The sequence below is a fragment of the Stegostoma tigrinum genome, chromosome 5 (genome assembly GCF_030684315.1).
Source record: "Stegostoma tigrinum isolate sSteTig4 chromosome 5, sSteTig4.hap1, whole genome shotgun sequence".
Taxonomy (NCBI): domain Eukaryota; kingdom Metazoa; phylum Chordata; class Chondrichthyes; order Orectolobiformes; family Stegostomatidae; genus Stegostoma; species Stegostoma tigrinum.
Genome location: NC_081358.1, coordinates 36,063,542 through 36,084,353, shown reverse-complemented (window position 1 = coordinate 36,084,353; position 20,812 = coordinate 36,063,542). Strand labels below are relative to the sequence as shown.

Sequence of the window (20,812 nt, the reverse complement as noted above, 5' to 3'; positions counted from 1 at the left end):
GAGTGGAGTGGAGAGGGTGAGGGCAGAGTGGAGGGGAGAGAGTGAGGGCAGAGTGGAGTGGAGAGGGTGAGGGCAGAGTGGAGTGGAGAGAGTGAGGGCAGAGTGGAATGGAGAGGGTGACAACAGAGTGGAGTGGAGAGAGTGACAGCAGAGTGGAATGGAGCGGGTGAGGGCAGAGGGGAGTGGAGAGAATGAGGGCAGAGTGGAGTGGAGAGGGTGAGGGCAGAGTGGAGTGGAGAGCGTGACGGCAGAGTGGAGTGGAGAGGGTGAGGGCAGAGTGGAATGGAGAGAGTGAGGGCAGACTGCAATGGAGAGTGTGAGGGCAGAGTGGAGTGGAGAGGGTGAGGGCAGAGTGGAGTGGAGAGGGTGAGGGCAGAGTGGAGTGGAGAGAGTGATGTAGAGTGGAGTGGAGAGGGTGAGGTAGAGTGGAGTGGAGAGGGTGAGGGCAGAGTGAAATGGAGAGGGTAAGGGCAGAGTGGAATGGAGAGTGTGAGGGCAGAGTGGAGTGGAGAGGGTGAGGGCAGAGTGGAGTGGAGAGTGCGAGGTAGAGTGGAGTGGAGAGTGTGAGGGCAGAGTGGAGTGGAGAGGCTGACAGCAGAGTGGAATGGAGAGGGTGAGGGCAGAGTGGATTGGAGAGGGTGAGGGCAGAGTGGAGAGGAGAGGGTGAGGGCAGAGTGGAGTGGAGAGAGTGACAGCAGATTGGAGTGGAGAGGGTGAGGGCAGAGTGGAGTGGAGAGAGTGACAGCAGAGTGGAATGGAGCGGGTGAGGGCAGAGTGGAGTGGAGAGAGTGAGGGCAGAGTGGAGTGGAGAGAGTGAGGGCAGAGTGGAGTGGAGAGGGTGAGGTAGAGTGGAGTGGAGAGGGTGAGGGCAGAGTGGAGGGGAGAGAGTGAGGGCAGAGTGGAGTGGAGAGGGTGAGGGCAGAGTGGAGTGGAGAGAGTGAGGGCAGAGTGGAATGGAGAGGGTGACAACAGAGTGGAGTGGAGAGAGTGACAGCAGAGTGGAATGGAGCGGGTGAGGGCAGAGGGGAGTGGAGAGGGTGAGGGCAGAGTGGAGTGGAGAGGGTGAGGGCAGAGTGGAGTGGAGAGCGTGACAGCAGAGTGGAGTGGAGAGAGTGAAGGCAGAGTGGAATGGAGAGAGTGAGGGCAGAGTGGTGTGGAGAGGGTGAGGGCAGAGTGGAGCGGAGAGAGTGAGGGCAGAGTGGAGTGGAGAGGGTGAGGGCAGAGTGGAGTGGAGAGAGTGACGGCAGAGTGGTGTGGAGAGGGTGAGGGCAGAGTGGAGTGGAGAGAGTGAGGGCAGAGTGGAGTGGAGAGGGTGAGGGCAAAGTGGAGTGGAGAGAGTGAGGGCAGAGTGGAATGGAGAGGGTGACATCAGAGTGGAGTTGGGAGAGTGACAGCAGAGTGGAATGGACCGTGTGAGGGCTGAGTGGAGTGGAGAGGGTGAGGGCAGAGTGGAGTGGAGAGGGTGAGGGCAGAGTGATTAGATTAGAATCCCTACAGTGTAGAAACAGGCCCTTCAGCCCAACAAGTCCACACCGCTCCTTGCAGCATCCCGCCCAGACCGATCCACCTATAACTCACACACCCCTGAACACTGCGGGCAATTTAGCATGGCCGATCCACATAACCTGCATATCTTTTGGAATGTGGCCGAAAACTGGAGCACCCCGAGGAAACCCACGCAGACACGGGAAGAACGTACAAACTTTGCACAGAACATCATCCGAGGCTGGAAGTGAACACGGATCCCTGGCGATATGAGGCTGCAGTGCTAACCACTGAGCCACCGTGCCAGCCTAGTGTGGGGGCAGAGTGGTGAGGAGAGGGTGATGGCAGAGTGGAGTGGGGGTGGTGAGGGCAGAGTGGAATGGAGAGGGTGAGGGTAGAGTGGAGTGGAGAGGGTGAGGGCCGAGTGAAATGGAGAGGGTAAGGGCAGAGTGGAATGGAGAGTGTGAGGGCAGAGTGGAGTGGAGAGGGTGAGGGCAGAGTGGAGTGGAGAGGGTGAGGGCAGAGTGGAGTGGAGAGTGTGAGGGCAGGGTGTAGTGGAGAGAGTGAGGGCAGAGTGGAGTGGAGAGTGTGAGGTAGAGTGGAGTGGAGAGGGTGAGGGCAGAGTGGAGTGGAGAGACTGACAGCAGAGTGGAATGGAGAGGGTGAGGGCAGAGTGGATTGGAGAGGGTGTGGGCAGAGTGGAGAGGAGAGGGTGAGGGCAGAGTGGAGGGGAGAGAGTGACAGCAGAGTTGAGTGGAGAGGGTGAGGGCAGAGTGAAGTGGAGAGAGTGACAGAAGAGTGGAATGGAGCGGGTGAGGGCAGAGTGGAGTGGCGAGAGTGAGGGCAGAGTGGAGTGGAGAGAGTGAGGGCAGAGTGGAGTGGAGAGGGTGAGGTAGAGTGGAGTGGAGAGGGTGAGGGCAGAGTGGAGTGGAGAGAGTGAGGGCAGAGTGGAATGGAGAGGGTGACAACAGAGTGGAGTGGAGAGAGTGACAGCAGAGTGGAAAGGATCGGGTGAGGGCAGAGGGGAGTGGAGAGGGTGAGGGCAGAGTGGAGTGGAGAGGGTGAGGGCAGAGTGGAGTGGAGAGCGTGATGGCAGAGTGGAGTGGAGAGAGTGAAGGCAGAGTGGTGTGGAGAGGGTGAGGGCAGAGTGGAGTGGAGAGAGTGATGGCAGAGTGGTGTGGAGAGGGTGAGGGCAGAGTGGAGTGGAGAGAGTGAGGGCAGAGTGGAGTTGAGAGGGTGAGGGCAGAGTGGAGTGGAGAGAGTGAGGGCAGAGTGGAGTTGAGAGGGTGAGGGCAGAGTGGAGTGGAGAGAGTGAGGGCAGAGTGGAGTTGAGAGGGTGAGGGCAGAGTGGAGTGGAGAGAGTGAGGGCAGAGTGGAGTTGAGAGGGTGAGGGCAGAGTGGAGTGGAGAGAGTGAGGGCAGACTGCAATGGAGAGTGTGAGGGCAGAGTGGAGTGGAGAGGGTGAGGGCAGAGTGGAGTGGAGAGGGTGAGGGCAGAGTGGAGTGGAGAGAGTGATGTAGAGTGGAGTGGAGAGGGTGAGGTAGAGTGGAGTGGAGAGGGTGAGGGCAGAGTGGAGTGGAGAGAGTGAAGGCAGAGTGGAATGGAGCGGGTGAGGGCACAGTGGAGTGGAGACTGTGAGGGCACAGTGGAATGGAGAGAGTGACAACAGAGTCGAGTGGAGAGAGTGACAGCAGAGTGAAATGGAGCGGGTGAGGGCAGAGTGGAGTGGAGAGTGTGAGGGCAGAGTGGAGTGGAGATGGTGAGGTAGAGTGGAGTGGAGAGGGTGAGGGCAGAGTGATTAGATTAGAATCCCTACAGTGTAGAAACAGGCCCTTCAGCCCAACAAGTCCACACCGCTCCTTGCAGCATCCCGCCCAGACCGATCCACCTATAACTCACACACCCCTGAACACTGCGGGCAATTTAGCATGGCCGATCCACATAACCTGCATATCTTTTGGAATGTGGGCGAAAACTGGAGCACCCCGAGGAAACCCACGCAGACACGGGAAGAACGTACAAACTTTGCACAGAACATCATCCGAGGCTGGAAGTGAACACGGATCCCTGGCGATATGAGGCTGCAGTGCTAACCACTGAGCCACCGTGCCAGCCTAGTGTGGGGGCAGAGTGGTGAGGAGAGGGTGATGGCAGAGTGGAGTGGGGATGGTGAGGGCAGAGTGGAATGGAGAGGGTGAGGGCAGAGTGGAGTGGAGAGGGTGAGGGCCGAGTGAAATGGAGAGGGTAAGGGCAGAGTGGAATGGAGAGTGTGAGGGCAGAGTGGAGTGGAGAGGGTGAGGGCAGAGTGGAGTGGAGAGGGTGAGGGCAGAATGGAGTGGAGAGGGTGAGGGCAGAGTGGAGTGGAGAGAGTGACAGCAGAGTGGAATGGAGCGGGTGAGGGCAGAGTGGAGTGGAGAGAGTGAGGGCAGAGTGGAGTGGAGAGAGTGAGGGCAGAGTGGAGTGGAGAGGGTGAGGTAGAGTGGAGTGGAGAGGGTGAGGGCAGAGTGGAGGGGAGAGAGTGAGGGCAGAGTGGAGTGGAGAGGGTGAGGGCAGAGTGGAGTGGAGAGAGTGAGGGCAGAGTGGAATGGAGAGGGTGACAACAGAGTGGAGTGGAGAGAGTGACAGCAGAGTGGAATGGAGCGGGTGAGGGCAGAGGGGAGTGGAGAGGGTGAGGGCAGAGTGGAGTGGAGAGGGTGAGGGCAGAGTGGAGTGGAGAGCGTGACAGCAGAGTGGAGTGGAGAGAGTGAAGGCAGAGTGGAATGGAGAGAGTGAGGGCAGAGTGGTGTGGAGAGGGTGAGGGCAGAGTGGAGCGGAGAGAGTGAGGGCAGAGTGGAGTGGAGAGGGTGCGGGCAGAGTGGAGTGGAGAGAGTGACGGCAGAGTGGTGTGGAGAGGGTGAGGGCAGAGTGGAGTGGAGACAGTGAGGGCAGAGTGGTGTGGAGAGGGTGAGGGCAGAGCGGAGCGGAGAGAGTGAGGGCAGAGTGGAGTGGAGAGGGTGCGGGCAGAGTGGAGTGGAGAGAGTGATGGCAGAGTGGTGTGGAGAGGGTGAGGGCAGAGTGGAGTGGAGAGAGTGAGGGCAGAGTGGAGTTGAGAGGGTGAGGGCAGAGTGGAGTGGAGAGAGTGAGGGCAGACTGCAATGGAGAGTGTGAGGGCAGAGTGGAGTGGAGAGGGTGAGGGCAGAGTGGAGTGGAGAGGGTGAGGGCAGAGTGGAGTGGAGAGAGTGATGTAGAGTGGAGTGGAGAGGGTGAGGTAGAGTGGAGTGGAGAGGGTAGAGGGCAGAGTGGAGTGGAGAGAGTGAAGGCAGAGTGGAATGGAGCGGGTGAGGGCACAGTGGAGTGGAGACTGTGAGGGCACAGTGGAATGGAGAGAGTGACAACAGAGTCGAGTGGAGAGAGTGACAGCAGAGTGAAATGGAGCGGGTGAGGGCAGAGTGGAGTGGAGAGTGTGAGGGCAGAGTGGAGTGGAGATGGTGAGGTAGAGTGGAGTGGAGAGGGTGAGGGCAGAGTGATTAGATTAGAATCCCTACAGTGTAGAAACAGGCCCTTCAGCCCAACAAGTCCACACCGCTCCTTGCAGCATCCCGCCCAGACCGATCCACCTATAACTCACACACCCCTGAACACTGCGGGCAATTTAGCATGGCCGATCCACATAACCTGCATATCTTTTGGAATGTGGGCAAAAACTGGAGCACCCCGAGGAAACCCACGCAGACACGGGAAGAACGTACAAACTTTGCACAGAACATCATCCGAGGCTGGAAGTGAACACGGATCCCTGGCGATATGAGGCTGCAGTGCTAACCACTGAGCCACCGTGCCAGCCTAGTGTGGGGGCAGAGTGGTGAGGAGAGGGTGATGGCAGAGTGGAGTGGGGATGGTGAGGGCAGAGTGGAATGGAGAGGGTGAGGGCAGAGTGGAGTGGAGAGGGTGAGGGCCGAGTGAAATGGAGAGGGTAAGGGCAGAGTGGAATGGAGAGTGTGAGGGCAGAGTGGAGTGGAGAGGGTGAGGGCAGAGTGGAGTGGAGAGGGTGAGGGCAGGGTGTAGTGGAGAGGGTGAGGGCAGAGTAGAGTGGAGAGTGTGAGGTAGAGTGGAGTGGAGAGGGTGAGGGCAGAGTGGAGTGGAGAGACTGACAGCAGAGTGGAATGGAGAGGGTGAGGGCAGAGTGGATTGGAGAGGGTGAGGGCAGAGTGGAGAGGAGAGGGTGAGGGCAGAGTGGAGTGGAGAGAGTGACAGCAGAGTGGAGTGGAGAGGGTGAGGGCAGAGTGGAGTGGAGAGAGTGACAGCAGAGTGGAATGGAGCGGGTGAGGGCAGAGTGGAGTGGAGAGAGTGAGGGCAGAGTGGAGTGGAGAGAGTGAGGGCAGAGTGGAGTGGAGAGGGTGAGGTAGAGTGGAGTGGAGAGGGTGAGGGCAGAGTGGAGGGGAGAGAGTGAGGGCAGAGTGGAGTGGAGAGGGTGAGGGCAGAGTGGAGTGGAGAGAGTGAGGGCAGAGTGGAATGGAGAGGGTGACAACAGAGTGGAGTGGAGAGAGTGACAGCAGAGTGGAAAGGAGCGGGTGAGGGCAGAGGGGAGTGGAGAGAATGAGGGCAGAGTGGAGTGGAGAGGGTGAGGGCAGAGTGGAGTGGAGAGCGTGACGGCAGAGTGGAGTGGAGAGAGTGAAGGCAGAGTGGAATGGAGAGGGTGAGGGCAGAGTGGAGTGGAGACAGTGAGGGCAGAGTGGTGTGGAGAGGGTGAGGGCAGAGTGGAGCGGAGAGAGTGTGGGCAGAGTGGTGTGGTGAGGGTGAGGGCAGAGTGGAGCGGAGAGAGTGAGGGCAGAGTGGAGTGGAGAGGGTGCGGGCAGAGTGGAGTGGAGAGAGTGACGGCAGAGTGGTGTGGAGAGGGTGAGGGCAGAGTGGAGTGGAGAGAGTGAGGGCAGAGTGGAGTGGAGAGGGTGAGGGCTGAGTTGAGTGGAGAGGGTGAGGGCAGAGTGGAGTGGAAGAGTGAGGGCAGATTGGAGTGGAGAGTGTGAGGGCAGAGTGGAGTGGAGAGGGTGAGGTAGAGTGGAGTGGAGAGGGTGAGGGCAGAGTGATTAGATTAGAATCCCTACAGTGTAGAAACAGGCCCTTCAGCCCAACAAGTCCACACCGCTCCTTGCAGCATCCCGCCCAGACCGATCCACCTATTACTCACACACCCCTGAACACTGCGGGCAATTTAGCATGGCCGATCCACATAACCTGCATATCTTTTGGAATGTGGGCAAAAACTGGAGCACCCCGAGGAAACCCACGCAGACACGGGAAGAACGTACAAACTTTGCACAGAACATCATCCGAGGCTGGAAGTGAACACGGATCCCTGGCGATATGAGGCTGCAGTGCTAACCACTGAGCCACCGTGCCAGCCTAGTGTGGGGGCAGAGTGGTGAGGAGAGGGTGATGGCAGAGTGGAGTGGGGATGGTGAGGGCAGAGTGGAATGGAGAGGGTGAGGGCAGAGTGGAGTGGAGAGGGTGAGGGCCGAGTGAAATGGAGAGGGTAAGGGCAGAGTGGAATGGAGAGTGTGAGGGCAGAGTGGAGTGGAGAGGGTGAGGGCAGAATGGAGTGGAGAGGGTGAGTGCAGAGTGGAGTGGAGAGTGTGAGGGCAGGGTGTAGTGGAGAGAGTGAGGGCAGAGTGGAGTGGAGAGTGTGAGGTAGAGTGGAGTGGAGAGGGTGAGGGCAGAGTGGAGTGGAGAGACTGACAGCAGAGTGGAATGGAGAGGGTGAGGGCAAAGTTGATTGGAGAGGGTGAGGGCAGAGTGGAGCGGAGAGGGTGAGGGCAGAGTGGAGTGGAGAGAGTGACAGCAGAGTGGAGTGGAGAGGGTGAGGGCAGAGTGAAGTGGAGAGAGTGACAGCAGAGTGGAATGGAGCGGGTGAGGGCAGAGTGGAGTGGAGAGAGTGAGGGCAGAGTGGAGTGGAGAGAGTGAGGGCAGAGTGGAGTGGAGAGGGTGAGGTAGAGTGGAGTGGAGAGGGTGAGGGCAGAGTGGAGGGGAGAGAGTGAGGGCAGAGTGGAGTGGAGAGGGTGAGGGCAGAGTGGAGTGGAGAGAGTGAGGGCAGAGTGGAATGGAGAGGGTGACAACAGAGTGGAGTGGAGAGAGTGACAGCAGAGTGGAATGGAGCGGGTGAGGGCAAGGGGAGTGGAGAGGGTGAGGGCAGAGGTGAGTGGAGACAATGAGGGCCGAGTGGTGTGGAGAGGGTGAGGGCAGAGTGGAGCGGAGAGAGTGAGAGCAGAGTGGAGTGGAGAGGGTGAGGGCAGAGTGGAGTAGAGAGGGTGAGGGCAGAGTGGAGTGGAGAGGGTGAAGGCAGAGTGGAGTGGAGAGGGTGAGGGCAGAGTGGAGTTAAGAGGGTGCGGGGCCAGTGAAATGGAGAGAGTGAGGGCAGAGTGGAATGGAGAGTGTGAGGGCAGAGTGGAGTGGAGAGAGTGAGGGCAGAGGGGAGTGGAGAGGGTGAGGGCAGAGTGGAGTGGAGAGGGTGAGGGCAGACTGGAGTGGAGAGCGTGACGGCAGAGTGGAGTGGAGAGAGTGACAGCAGAGTGGAATGGAGCGGGTGAGGGCAGAGGGGAGTGGAGAGGGTGAGGGCAGAGTGGAGTGGAGAGGGTGAGGGCAGAGTGGAGTGGAGACCGTGACGGCAGAGTGGAGTGGAGAGAGTGAAGCCAGAGTGGAATGGAGAGGGTGAGGGCAGAGTGGAGTGGAGACAATGAGGGCAGAGTGGTGTGGAGAGGGTGAGGGCAGAGTGGAGTGGAGAGACTGACAGCAGAGTGGAGTGGAGAGGGTGAGGGCAGAGTGGAGTAGAGAGGGTGAGGGCAGAGTGGTGTGGAGAGGGTGAGGGCAGAGTGGAGCGGAGAGAGTGAGAGCAGAGTGGAGTGGAGAGGGTGAGGGCAGAGTGGAGTAGAGAGGGTGAGGGCAGAGTGGAGTGGAGAGGGTGAGGGCAGAGTGGAGCGGAGAGAGTGAGAGCAGATTGGAGTGGAGAGGGTGAGGGCAGAGTGGAGTAGAGAGGGTGAGGGCAGAGTGGTGTGGAGAGGGTGAGGGCAGAGTGGAGCGGAGAGAGTGAGAGCAGAGTGGAGTGGAGAGGGTGAGGGCAGAGTGGAGTAGAGAGGGTGAGGGCAGAGTGGAGTGGAGAGGGTGAGGGCAGAGTGGAGCGGAGAGAGTGAGAGCAGAGTGGAGTGGAGAGGGTGAGGGCAGAGTGGTGTAGAGTGGGTGAGGTAGAGTGGAGTGGAGAGGGTGAGGGCAGAGTGGAGGGGAGAGAGTGAGGGCAGAGTGGAGTGGAGAGGGTGAGGGCAGAGTGGAGTGGAGAGAGTGAGGGCAGAGTGGAATGGAGAGGGTGACAACAGAGTGGAGTGGAGAGAATGACAGCAGAGTGGAATGGAGCGGGTGAGGGCAGAGGGGAGTGGAGAGGGTGAGGGCAGAGTGGAGTGGAGAGGGTGAGGGCAGAGTGGAGTGGAGAGCGTGACGGCAGAGTGGAGTGGAGAGAGTGAAGGCAGAGTGGAATGGAGAGGGTGAGGGCAGAGTGGAGTGGAGACAATGAGGGCAGAGTTGTGTGGAGAGGGTGAGGGCAGAGTGGAGCGGAGAGAGTGAGAGCAGAGTGGAGTGGAGAGGGTGAGGGCAGAGTCTAGTAGAGAGGGTGAGGGCAGAGTGGAGTGGATAGGGTGAAGGCAGAGTGGAGTGGAGAGAGTGAGGGCGGAGTGGTGTGGAGAGGGTGAGGGCAGAGTGGAGTGGAGAGGGTGAGGGCAGAGTGGAGTTAAGAGGGTGCGGGGCCAGTGAAATGGAGAGAGTGACAACAGAGTGGAGTGGGGAGAGTGACAGCAGAGTGGAATGGAGAGGGTGAGGGAAGAGTGGAGTGGAGAGTGTGAGGGCAGAGTGGAATGGAGAGGGTGAGGGAAGAGTGGAGTGGAGAGGGTGAGGGCAGAGTGGAGTGGAGAGAGTGAGGGCAGAGTGGAGTGGAGAGGGTGAGGGCAGAGTGATTAGATTAGAATCCCTATAGTGTTGAAACAGGCCCTACTGCCCAACAAGTCCACACCGCTCCTTGCAGCATCCCGCCCAGACCGATCCACCTATAACTCACACACCCCTGAACACTGCGGGCAATTTAGCATGGCCGATCCACCTAACGTGCATATCTTTTGGATTGTGGGCGAAAACTGGAGCACCCCGAGGAAACCCACGCAGACACGGGCAGAACATGCAAACTCTGCACAGGCCATCATCGAGGCTGGAAGTGAACCCGGATCCCTGGCGCTATGAGGCTGCAGTGCTAACCACTGAGCCACCGTGCCAGCCTAGTGTGGGGGCACAGTGGAGAGGAGAGGGCGATGGCAGAGTGGAGTGGGGATGGTGAGGGCAGAGTGGAAAGGAGAAGGTGAGGGCAGAGTGGAGTGGAGAGGGTGAGGGCCGAGTGAAATGGAGAGGGTTAGGGCAGAGTGGAATGGAGAGTGTGAGGGCAGAGTGGAGTGGAGAGGGTGAGGGCAGAGTGGAGTGGAGAGGGTGAGGGCAGAGTGGAGTGGAGAGAGTGACAGCAGAGTGGAGTGGAGCGTGTGAGGGCAGAGTGGAGTGGAGAGGGTGAGGGCAGAGTGGAATGGAGAGGATGAGGGCAGAGTGGAGTGAAGAGGGTGAGGGCAGAGTGGAGTGGAGACAGTGAGGGCAGAGTGGAGTTGAGAGGGTGAGGGCAGAGTGGAGTGGAGAGGGTGAGGGCAGAGTGGAGTGGAGAGAGTGAGGGCAGAGTAGTGTGGAGAGGGTGAGGGCAGAGTGGAGTGGAGAGGGTGAGGGCAGAGTGGAGTGGAGAGGGTGAGGGCCGAGTGAAATGTAGAGGGTGATGGCAGAGTGGAGTGGAGAGAGTGAGGGGCAGAGTGTAATGGAGAGGGTGAGGGCCGAGTGAAATGGAGAGGGTGAGGGCAGAGTGGAATGGAGAGGGCGAGGGCAGAGTGGAGTGGAGAGAGTGAGGGGCAGAGTGCAATGGAGAGGGTGAGGACAGATTGGAGTGGAGAGGGTGTGGGAGAGTGGAGTGGAGAAGGTGAGGGCAGAGTGGACTGGAGAGAGTGAGGGCAGAGCGGAGTGGAGAGGGTGAGGGCAGAGTGGAGTGGAGAGGGTGAGGGCAGAGTGGAGTGGAGACAGTGACAGCAGAGTGGACTGGAGAGAGTGAAGGCAGAGTGGAGTGGAGAGGGTGAGGCCAGAGTGGAGTGGAGAGGGTGAGGTAGAGTGGAGTGGAGAGGATGAGGGCAGAGTGGAGTGGAGAGAGTGAGGACAGAGTGGAGTGGTGAAGGTGAGGGCAGAGTGGAATGGAGAGTTCTAGGGCAGAGTGGAGTGGAGAGGGTGAGGGCAGAGTGGAGTGGAGAGAGTGAGGGGCAGAGTCGAATGGAGAGGGTGAGGGCAGAGTGCAGTGGAGAGCGTGAGGTAGAGTGGAGTGGAGAGGGTGAGGGCAGAGTGGAGTGCTGAGAGTGAGGGCAGAGTGGAGTGGAGAGAGTGACAGCAGAGTGGAATGGAGCGGGTGAGGGCAGAGTGGAGTGGAGAGGGTGAGGGCAGAGTGGAGTGGAGAGAGTGACAACAGAGTGGACTGGAGAGAGTGAAGGCAGAGTGGAGTGGAGAGGGTGAGGCCAGAGTGGAGTGGAGAGGGTGAGGTAGAGTGGAGTGGAGAGGATGAGGGCAGAGTGGAGTGGAGAGAGTGAGGACAGAGTGGAGTGGTGAAGGTGAGGGCAGAGTGGAATGGAGAGTTCTAGGGCAGAGTGGAATGGAGAGGGTGAGGGCAGAGTGGAGTGGAGAGAGTGAGGGGCAGAGTCGAATGGAGAGGGTGAGGGCAGAGTGCAGTGGAGAGCGTGAGGTAGAGTGGAGTGGAGAGGGTGAGGGCAGAGTGGAGTGCTGAGAGTGAGGGCAGAGTGGAGTGGAGAGAGTGACAGCAGAGTGGAATGGAGCGGGTGAGGGCAGAGTGGAGTGGAGAGGGTGAGGGCAGAGTGGAGTGGAGAGAGTGACAACAGAGTGGAATGGAGAGGATGAGGGCAGAGTGAAGTGGAGAGGGGGAGGGCAGAATGGAGTGTAGACAGTGAGGTAGAGTGGAGTGGAGAGGGTGAGGGCAGAGTGGAGTGGAGAGAGTGAGGGCAGAGTGGTGTGGAGAGGGTGAGGGCAGAGTGGAGTGTAGAGGGTGAGGGCAGAGTGGAGTGGAGAAGGTGAGGGTAGAGTGGAGTGGAGAGGGTGAGGGCAGAGTGGAGTGGAGAGGGTGAGGGCAGAGTGGAATGGAGAGGGTGAGGGCAGAGTGGATTGGAGAGGGTGAGGTCTGTGTGGAGTGGTGAGGGTGAGGACAGGGTGGAGTGGTGAGGGTCACGACAGAGTGGAGTGGAGAGGGTGAGCGCCGGGTGGAGTTTGGATGATGAGGGAATAGAGGAGTGGAGAGCGTGAAGGCCGGGTGGAGTGGGGAGAGTGACTGCAGTGTGGAATGGAGAGAGTGACAGCAGAGTGGAGTGGAGACCGTGAGGGCAAATGAAGACGATGAAGCTGAGAGTCAGCAAATCGATTGACAGAATGATGCAATAATGTGGTCAAAGTCAAGGATATTTTCCTGTAACTGGATCAATTACTTAGTTTAAAAATTGACATTAAACTTATTGAATAAATATGTGATCTTTAATGATTATATTTTGTGTATTGTATAAAACATGGCTAATGTGGAATTGCATTGTTTTTCACTGATCAAGATTAATCGATTTATCGAGGTCCCTTATCTCCCTAATCAATCAGATTACGAGGATAAATTTAAAAATATTTAAATATATGATATTAACAATAATTTCCAGTCCATTAATCATTGATAAAAGTGGGTAAGTCGAGTTCCAGTTAATAAATGAGTTAATAATGAAAAACAAGGAGCTGAGCAAAGTGGAAGCATGGGAACTCCAACAGTTTAAAAATAAGTCCCTGAACATAATTTCATTTTAATTACATCATTAATGTCACAAAACAAGTGATGGTAATGTAATAAAATGTGAGGCTGGATGAACACAGCAGGCCAAGCAGCATCTCAGGAGCACAAAAGCTGACGTTTCGGGCCTAGACCCTTCATCAGAGAGGGGGATGGGGGGAGGGAACTGGAATAAATAGGGAGAGAGGGGGAGGCGGACCGAAGATGGAGAGTAAAGAAGATAGGTGGAGAAGGTGTGGGTGGGGAGGTAGGGAGGGGATAGGTCAGTCCAGGGAAGACGGACAGGTCAAGCAGGTGGGATGAGGTTAGTAGGTAGCTGGGGGTGCGGCTTGGGGTGGGAGGAAGGGATGGGTGAGAGGAAGAACAGGTTAGGGAGGCAGAGACAGGTTGGACTGGTTTTGGGATGCAGTGGGTGGGGGGGAAGAGCTGGGCTGGTTGTGTGGTGCAGTGGGGGGAGGGGATGAACTGGGCTGGTTTAGGGATGCAGTGGGGGAAGGGGAGATTTTGAAACTGGTGAAGTCCACATTGATACCATATGGCTGCAGGGTTCCCAGGCGGAATATGAGTTGCTGTTCCTGCAACCTTCGGGTGGCATCATTGTGGCAGTGCAGGAGGCCCATGATGGACATGTCATCAAGAGAATGGGAGGGGGAGTGGAAATGGTTTGCGACTGGGAGGTGCAGTTGTTTGTTGCGAACTGAGCGGAGGTGTTCTGCAAAGCGGTCCCCAAGCCTCCGCTTGGTTTCCCCAATGTAGAGAAAGCCGCACCGGGTACAGTGGATGCAGTATACCACATTGGCAGATGTGCAGGTGAACCTCTGCTTAATGTGGAATGTCATCTTGGGGCCTGGGATGGGGGTGAGGGAGGAGGTGTGGGGACAAGTGTAGCATTTCCTGCGGTTGCAGGGGAAGGTGCCGGGTGTGGTGGGGTTGGAGGGCAGTGTGGAGCGAACAAGGGAGTCACGGAGAGAGTGGTCTCTCCGGAAAGCAGACAGGGGTGGGGATGGAAAAATGTAAGTGACTTGCCCCAACTGCAATATTAGGGAACTTAGGAAGGATCACTGAACCTGAAATGTTAACTCTGTTTTTTCCTCCACGAATTCTGCCAGACCTGCTGGGCTTTTCCAGCAACTTTGTTTTTGATCGGGTGATCTTTGAGTTAGCTTTCTGTTATCCAAAGGAATTGAGGAAAGAGAGTGCAATATACAGAACTTCGATCAGCCATAATCTTTCTGAATGGAGGTGGAATAGTCTTGATGGACTGATGGCCTAATTCTCTACCTATGATCCTGTATTCCTAAATATCTGCAGCAATATCAGTATCAAATTCCACATACATACTAATCAATCAAAACCTTCTAAATGATTCAGTTGTACAGGACATTGGTGAGGCCGCACTTAGAGCATTGTGTTCAGTTTTGGTTTACTATAGGAAGCAGAAAAAGAGTGCAGAAGAATGGAAATAACTTTACAGCCAGTGAATATGTGCAAATATCTACCTATTTCTTCAGTGAAACAGATTCATTTTAAAATTTCCCGTATTAAGTAAACATAACACAGCATGCAGTACATCAGAAGATCAGGTTTTCCAGATAAAAACCCTGGCAGCTTCATTGTAACTTCATCAAACTAAATTTGTTTCCAGGTTCGTTGACAATTCTCAAATCTTTTTTCAATGATAACTATATTGTATCATTTTCACTTTAGTATTATAAATCTCCAATTCCTAAATATGTTTGAGATCACTGAGTTTTTGAATTGTTATAATTAATTAATTTTAACAGGATTATCGTCTCGTACCTGAGACCTTAGGTTGATTTTACAGTTTAATTCTTTTAGAAGTTTTGAACCTCTTGTGTTTGCTTTGGTTGTTTATATTAAATGTTACCTGCCAGCAGGGGGCAGGCAAACCATACACGTAAAGATAAAAAAGCAAAAAGCACCATCAACCTATCGTCAGCACCTTGTAAAGTCTATTAACAATACTCTAAGGGAAACATATTATTATTTTTAATTAACAATTTTCTTATTGTGTGCTTTTTAAACTAATGAGTTTGGCCAGATTTTAGAACTTCTTGTCCTAAACCTTCAGTGAACTCAATATTTGACATTCTCAAGCATGTAACTGGCCTCTGCAAAATGATTAATTCTAGCAAGACGAAAAAATTATGATGATACATTACGGTATGTATGTTGCTTAAATCACAGGCTGCTCTGAATGATCTGATAGAGAATAATGCAATGTTTTTCATCTGTCTGCTGAGGGTAATGTCAAGTCACTGCACAAAAAAAGTACATAGAACACATGGTCAGAAGTGAACTGTACATTAAGTTGGTTTGAGTCAAGTATTTACGAGTCTACCAAAACCACAAATAGGAACCAAATCAAACAGGCCTTTGCCCACACATATTTGTAATATATCACCACCATATCTTATTTAACATAAGCACTTTTCTCTGCTTGTAACTGCACCACAATATAATAAGAATGACATGTGAAGACTGATCGAAGCTCATAAAGCAATCAGCAATGATCATCCAGCTGCAATATGATAATGCTTGAAGTTTTAAAATTAGCACACAAAATATTTGTGAAGTAATTGCATAAAATGCAAGTGTTACTGGGTTTTGCTGAGAAAAGGGGTGTGCTATTGAAAGTTGTTGGGGTGAACAGCAGTAGCAGAATAAATACCCGAGGAGTGGGGTTAGTCAGAGTGAAACTGGGGGTGAATTTAGGGGCAGAACCCCAGAGGTGATATCACGACTCAAAAGTGACCAGTGTTCAGCTCTTCAGGAACCAGGTTTGCACACTGAGTGAGTAATGTCTGCAGAGAGAGATAAAGTACATATTTTTGTAGTTGTAGTCTACTCAGAATAAAGGGTGGGAGTGAGAGACCTGAGTTGGGTGTTGAGTGGGTAAGGTTCTGTAATCAGCTCCTGGATTAATGTCTGCAGTTGATAGGGTTGATTTAGTTGACAATGGCAGGACAACTCAGCCCCACGGATTGCTCCTCCTGCAATATTTGGGAAATCAGGAACATTCCGAGTCTCCTTAGTAACCATGTATTCATGTTCAGCCGCAGCTCCTGATTTGCTGCATGGAATGTCTGGAGTTTACTCACAGTGGAGAATCCATGAGGCTGGCAATGTTGTGGATAGCATGTTTAGCGAGCTGGACCCACCATCAGTAAGGTCTACGCAGACAGAGAAGAGCTGGGTGACCACAAGGAAGATGAATAAACGTGGGCAAGCGATGAATGAGTCTCCTGTGGCCATTCCCCCTCAAACAGGGATACCATGTTGGATATTGTTGGGGGAGGATGGCATCTCAGCGGAAAGCAGCAGCAACCAGGTCAATGGCTTCATTGAGATGCTGTAATACAGCAGCGAGGGTCAAAGTGTAGGTGAGCTGTTATGATAGGGACCTCTATAGTCAGGGGCGATGTGATGGTGAGTGAGACTCCCAGGATGGTGTGTAGCACTCCTGGTGCCAGGGTCAAAGATGTCTGTGAGTGGGCACAGCATATACCAAAGGGGGAGGTTGAGCCAAAGGCTGGAACAAATGGCACAGGCAGAAAAAGAGATGTGGCCCTGGAAAGGGAATTCAGGTAATTACGTAGGAAGTTGAAAACACCCAATAAGGTTGTAATCCCAGGATTACCTCCTCTGGCATGAGTCCGTGAAGCTGGGAATAGGAAGACTGTGCCATTAAATATGAGGCTAAAGAGCTGGTGTGGGAGGGAGGGCTTCAGGTATAGGATCGTTGGGATGTCTTCTGAGGCAGGTGAGATGAGCTGCTCCTAAACTCCAGGGGGAACAAATATCGTGGCAGGGAGGTTTCCTAGTGCCAGTCTGGCAGGTTTAATCTAGCGTGGCAGAGGGCAGGAACGAGAGCCGTAGGTCACCAAGTGTATCTGTTGGGATGGGGCAATGAATGCTGGCCTAGCCAGTGACACCCTCACCCCATGAATGAGTAATAAAAAGTGCAGCACAATGCCTTTTGTACAGCTGCAATCTATTCACTTTTGCCGTAAAAAAAATTACGTCCTCACTTTCATCAACCTCTAAGACTGAGAACTGAAACATTGCACAATCCTTTGAGAAAAAAAAAGTCTTCCTCCTCTCTGTCTTAAAAGGACACCCCCCTAACTTTTAAATGCACCCCTTCATTCTGGATTCATCCACAAGAGGCAATTCTTTTTAACATCTACTTTGCCAAGACCTTCCAGGATTGTGTAAACTTCAATCAAGTCACGTCCAACTCTTCTAAACTCCAACAGAAACAAGCCCAGCCTGTCTACCCTTTCCTCAAAGGACAACCCACTCAGTCCAGGTATCAATCTCGTTAATCTCCCACCAGTGCCCTGTCTAACTGAAGCATTACTTTCTTACTGGTGTGTTCAATTCCTGTCAGAAAGGCCAGTACTCCATCTACCTGCTGAATTACTTGCTGCACCTGCATCCTAACTTCTTGTGACTGGTGCATAAAAATATGAAGATCGCTGTGCTCTGGCAAATCTACATTCTCCACTTAAGTAATAGTCTGTCCTTTTATTCCTCCTGGCAAAGTGAATAATTCCACATTTGCCCACATTAAAGTCCACCCACCAGGTTTTTGATCATTTGGGCTTGTTCCAGAATGTTTTTGCTGGTGAATAAAAGTGACTGGTTTGAAACGTTGAGAGGTTTCCAGCATGCAATAGACCCACATCAAATGATGATAAAATGCAGCCTTCACTGGGCACTGGGGAGAGAGCCTCGGCGACTTAGGAAGGGATGCAGTATGGAATGTGGCTAAAAGTAGGTACATTGTTTGGCTTGATGCTTCAACAACATTATTTGAAGGAATGTCCAATTGTACATGCAAGGAGATATCAGCTTGTCCCTTATGTACACTAAGTTTGTAGATGATTAGTTTGTAGATGTTTGTAGATGCTGTTGCACTGCATGCAGAATGAAAGGCACTTCTGGACTGCTAACACTTGATGAAGTTTAAAGATGGCACCATTGCCAAGTGACCCCAGGCAATGGTAAATTTTTCTGCCCATGACGAGTGGGAAAATTTACTTAGTCTCAAGGAGGCTGATCACCAGTATGACACATAGCCACTTCAGCAAGTTTGGAGTGGTCGTGTGAGAAAACGTGCTATGTCTCTTGGGGAGAAATTGTCCATTAAACTCGACAAAAGTGACATTTAAGCATAGAATATAGGAGCAGGAGTAGGCCATTCAGCCCTTTGAGCCTGCTCCATAATTCAATATGACCATGGCCGATCATCCAACTCAGCCCCCTTCTCCCACTTTCTCCTCATATCATTTGATCCCTTTAATCCTAAAAACTACATCCAACTCCTTCTCGAAAACACGCAATGTCTTGGCCTCAACCACTTTGTGTGGTAGAGAATTCCACAGGTTCGCTACTTTCTGGGTAAAGAAGTTTCTCCTCATCTCAGTCCTAAATGGTTGATCCCATATCATTAGACACTTTGCTGGTTACTAATAAAAGTCACCCCCAGTAAGCTGGTATTCTTTTAAGTGCCCATAATGCCATTACTGTATAACAGCATGTGACCTGAAGTAATGAAGATTTCAGATTCCATCATACCCAAAAGCTAAGATGCAGTGATGATACATGCCTTCAAGGTATATTGACACACTGTGTGTCTTAAACGTATACTAACATACTGACCATAAAACATAACACAATAATTTTGTCTGCTGTTGAGAAGCTGAAACTTGGATACAGGCACAAGATGGCTGCTGGTGCAAGTTAGCAACAAAATGGCTTCCAGCCTGGGAACTGTCAATTCTGCTAGAGCTGCTCTTTTAGGCCGGGGAACTCTGAGTTCTGCTAGAGCTGCATAAATAAAACAGTAATGATAAGATAATGCAGTACGAACCATTCTAGCTGACCTTCAGTAGCAAATGTTATGGTGCTGTGTGGCTAGACAAAAAATAGCCTAAGCATTGTGATATAAGTTGTTTACCAGTTAATACTATTGGATTATGTAACTGTTAACGAAGCAATATCACGTATTGATTGGTAATTGTTTGAAAACACCATGTGATCACACCGTGTACCCTGCTTTAAGAAAAGTATAAAAATATCTTTGTGTTAAGTTGTGTGTGCAGCTCCTCCAAGGAACACGGAAGTGCTCAACTTCTGTGTTTTCCGGATGATCTGTACCGGGCCGATTGAAGAAATAGAGTCAAGCCTTAAACAGCCAGACTGGCTGCGAGTGTACATTGACTGAGCACAGAATCGAGAGACCCCACTGGGGGTCGAGATTTACATCTGGTGCCGTGATTCGGATGGTCACTGTGAAGTTTCGCAGGTATTTTGGTGAGGCATACGGTGGCTCAGTCTCAACGGGTCCCAGGCCTAGGTCTCCAGTGTCCACCACTTTGGGATCAGTGCCTGCAGTCTTTCCTGTCTTGTGAGGGATCTCCTTGGAGGGCTCTTCTGGGATGGGAGCAGCAGGAATTTGTATTCTGGTTCGCATGGTGGACAGGATGGTGCTCAGCGGGAGGAGGAAAAGTAAGTCTCCCATAGGAAATGACCTTGATGTCTCATGTTGAGGACGTCGCTGTCAGAGATGATCCTCAGGAGGAAGTGAACTTCCGTTATGCGAGGCTTTGGCACAACTAGAGCTGCCTCACCCCAATGTATCATGTCATGATACGGTAACTGCACATGTTCCCCAAGGATTATTGGGATGGCTCCAACTTCCAAAGCTTCAAAAAGCCTCATGGAACAGCCAGTAGAAGCAATGAGATGGCTATTTCCTGGTGTTATAATTAATACAAAAGTGGAAAGTTTCAGCATTTCTAACCTGTCATCCCTCTCTCCACAAAGTGCCCACTCCGTAGGCAAGGCAGGCTGAGGTTGGTTTTTGCAGGTGAACTCTACAAGAACCAAGTCTAACTTACTGTCCTGGACAGCCTTCAAGGTTGCAATGATCCTATCATCATAATCGGCTGGAGCATTTCCCTCGATCTCCTCCTCAAAGGAACGGGCTTCCTGCAAACTGGACATGAGCGACTCGATCTTCTCGCCTTGAAAACTGACTGGAACCTGGGGAGGTATCTCCAAGAAGTTAGGTTCGGACATGGCATGAATGAGCGGTGAGGGGATAAGTTCAAAGCCAGGACGATACTGCATATCATAGAATGTAGACTACGCAACCATAGGCCTGCCCGTGCTGACATTGTAGAGCATGTTCTGTGTCTGGGATCTCCTAGACAGGTTGATGAGAAGATGATTGTGCCCATCTGACCGCCAATAAGGGAGGGAGTGCAATTGCTTTTCAAGCTCAGTAGATTTCAGTACAGTAGGGCCCTGCAGCTCCCCAGTCAAGACCACATAGACATAGGCAACATGAGGATTGTTCGTAATGTAGGTGTTAGTTCAAGCAGTTGCCAGAAATGCCCAATTGATTAATAGATCAATTAAAGCACTGAATTGGTACTGATCCAGTGGGTAGATGTAAACAGGAAATCCTGATGTGAGCTGACACCGGGAGTAATCAAAGCAAGAGTGCAAGCGGCAACTGTTGAGGGATTTTGGCAATGGGAAGTTGGTCTCGTTTTTTTCTGGCAATAAGCGAATTGACAGCGGGAGCTTTGGCTGGTTCTGTGCCACCACTTCCTTGTACGAGTGCTCAGTTTGGCTGATGACATTTTTGAGCTGCAGCAGGTCCTGCTTGGCATTCTCAATGCTCTTCTTGCCGGACTCAATCTTCAGGTTGAGCTTGGCATAAGTGACACAAGTTGATTACCAGTTAATACTATTGGATTATGTAACTGTCAATGAAGCAATATCATGTATTGATTGGTAATTGTTTGAATGCACTATGTGATCACGCCATGTACCCTGCTTTAAGAAAAGTATAAAAATATCTTTGTGTTAAGTTGTGTGTGCAGCTCCTCCAAGGAACACGGAAGTGCTCAACTTCTGTGTTTTCTGAATGATCTGTACCCGGCCAATTGAAGAAATAAAGAGTCAAGTCTTAAACAGCCAGACCGACTGCGAGTGTTCATTGACCGAGCATGGAATCGAGAGACCCCACCGGGGGTCGAGATATACACTGTTTCCTTAGATTCTCTTTCTCCATTGACTTTAAAAGGTATCCCCTGACTTTTGTTTTTCCTGCCATTGTGACCTCAGTATTCACAGCTACAAACACACTCAATCGTTAAGCTGGGAAAGTGTGCCAGTTTTAGATTTGAAATGTGTTCTGTTCATCAGAAGGTCACCCTGCAGGAATTATTTTTTGTGCGCTTCTGTTGTATCATCTCCATCTTATTACATTTCCCAACTAGGAATTTATAAAAGTACCCCATTGAGTCAAAAAATTTGATTGCCACTTCAGGCTGGGATTCGAATACCAGACCCTGAGAAATCAAAATCTTCTAT

The 20,812-nt window shown here is 52.7% G+C and overlaps 1 pseudogene; it reads right to left on the bottom strand.

The window, feature by feature from the left end:
- The window catches only part of LOC125451560 (exostosin-like 3), a 45,698-nt pseudogene that overhangs the window by 12,690 nt on the left and 12,196 nt on the right, over positions 1-20,812 (bottom strand).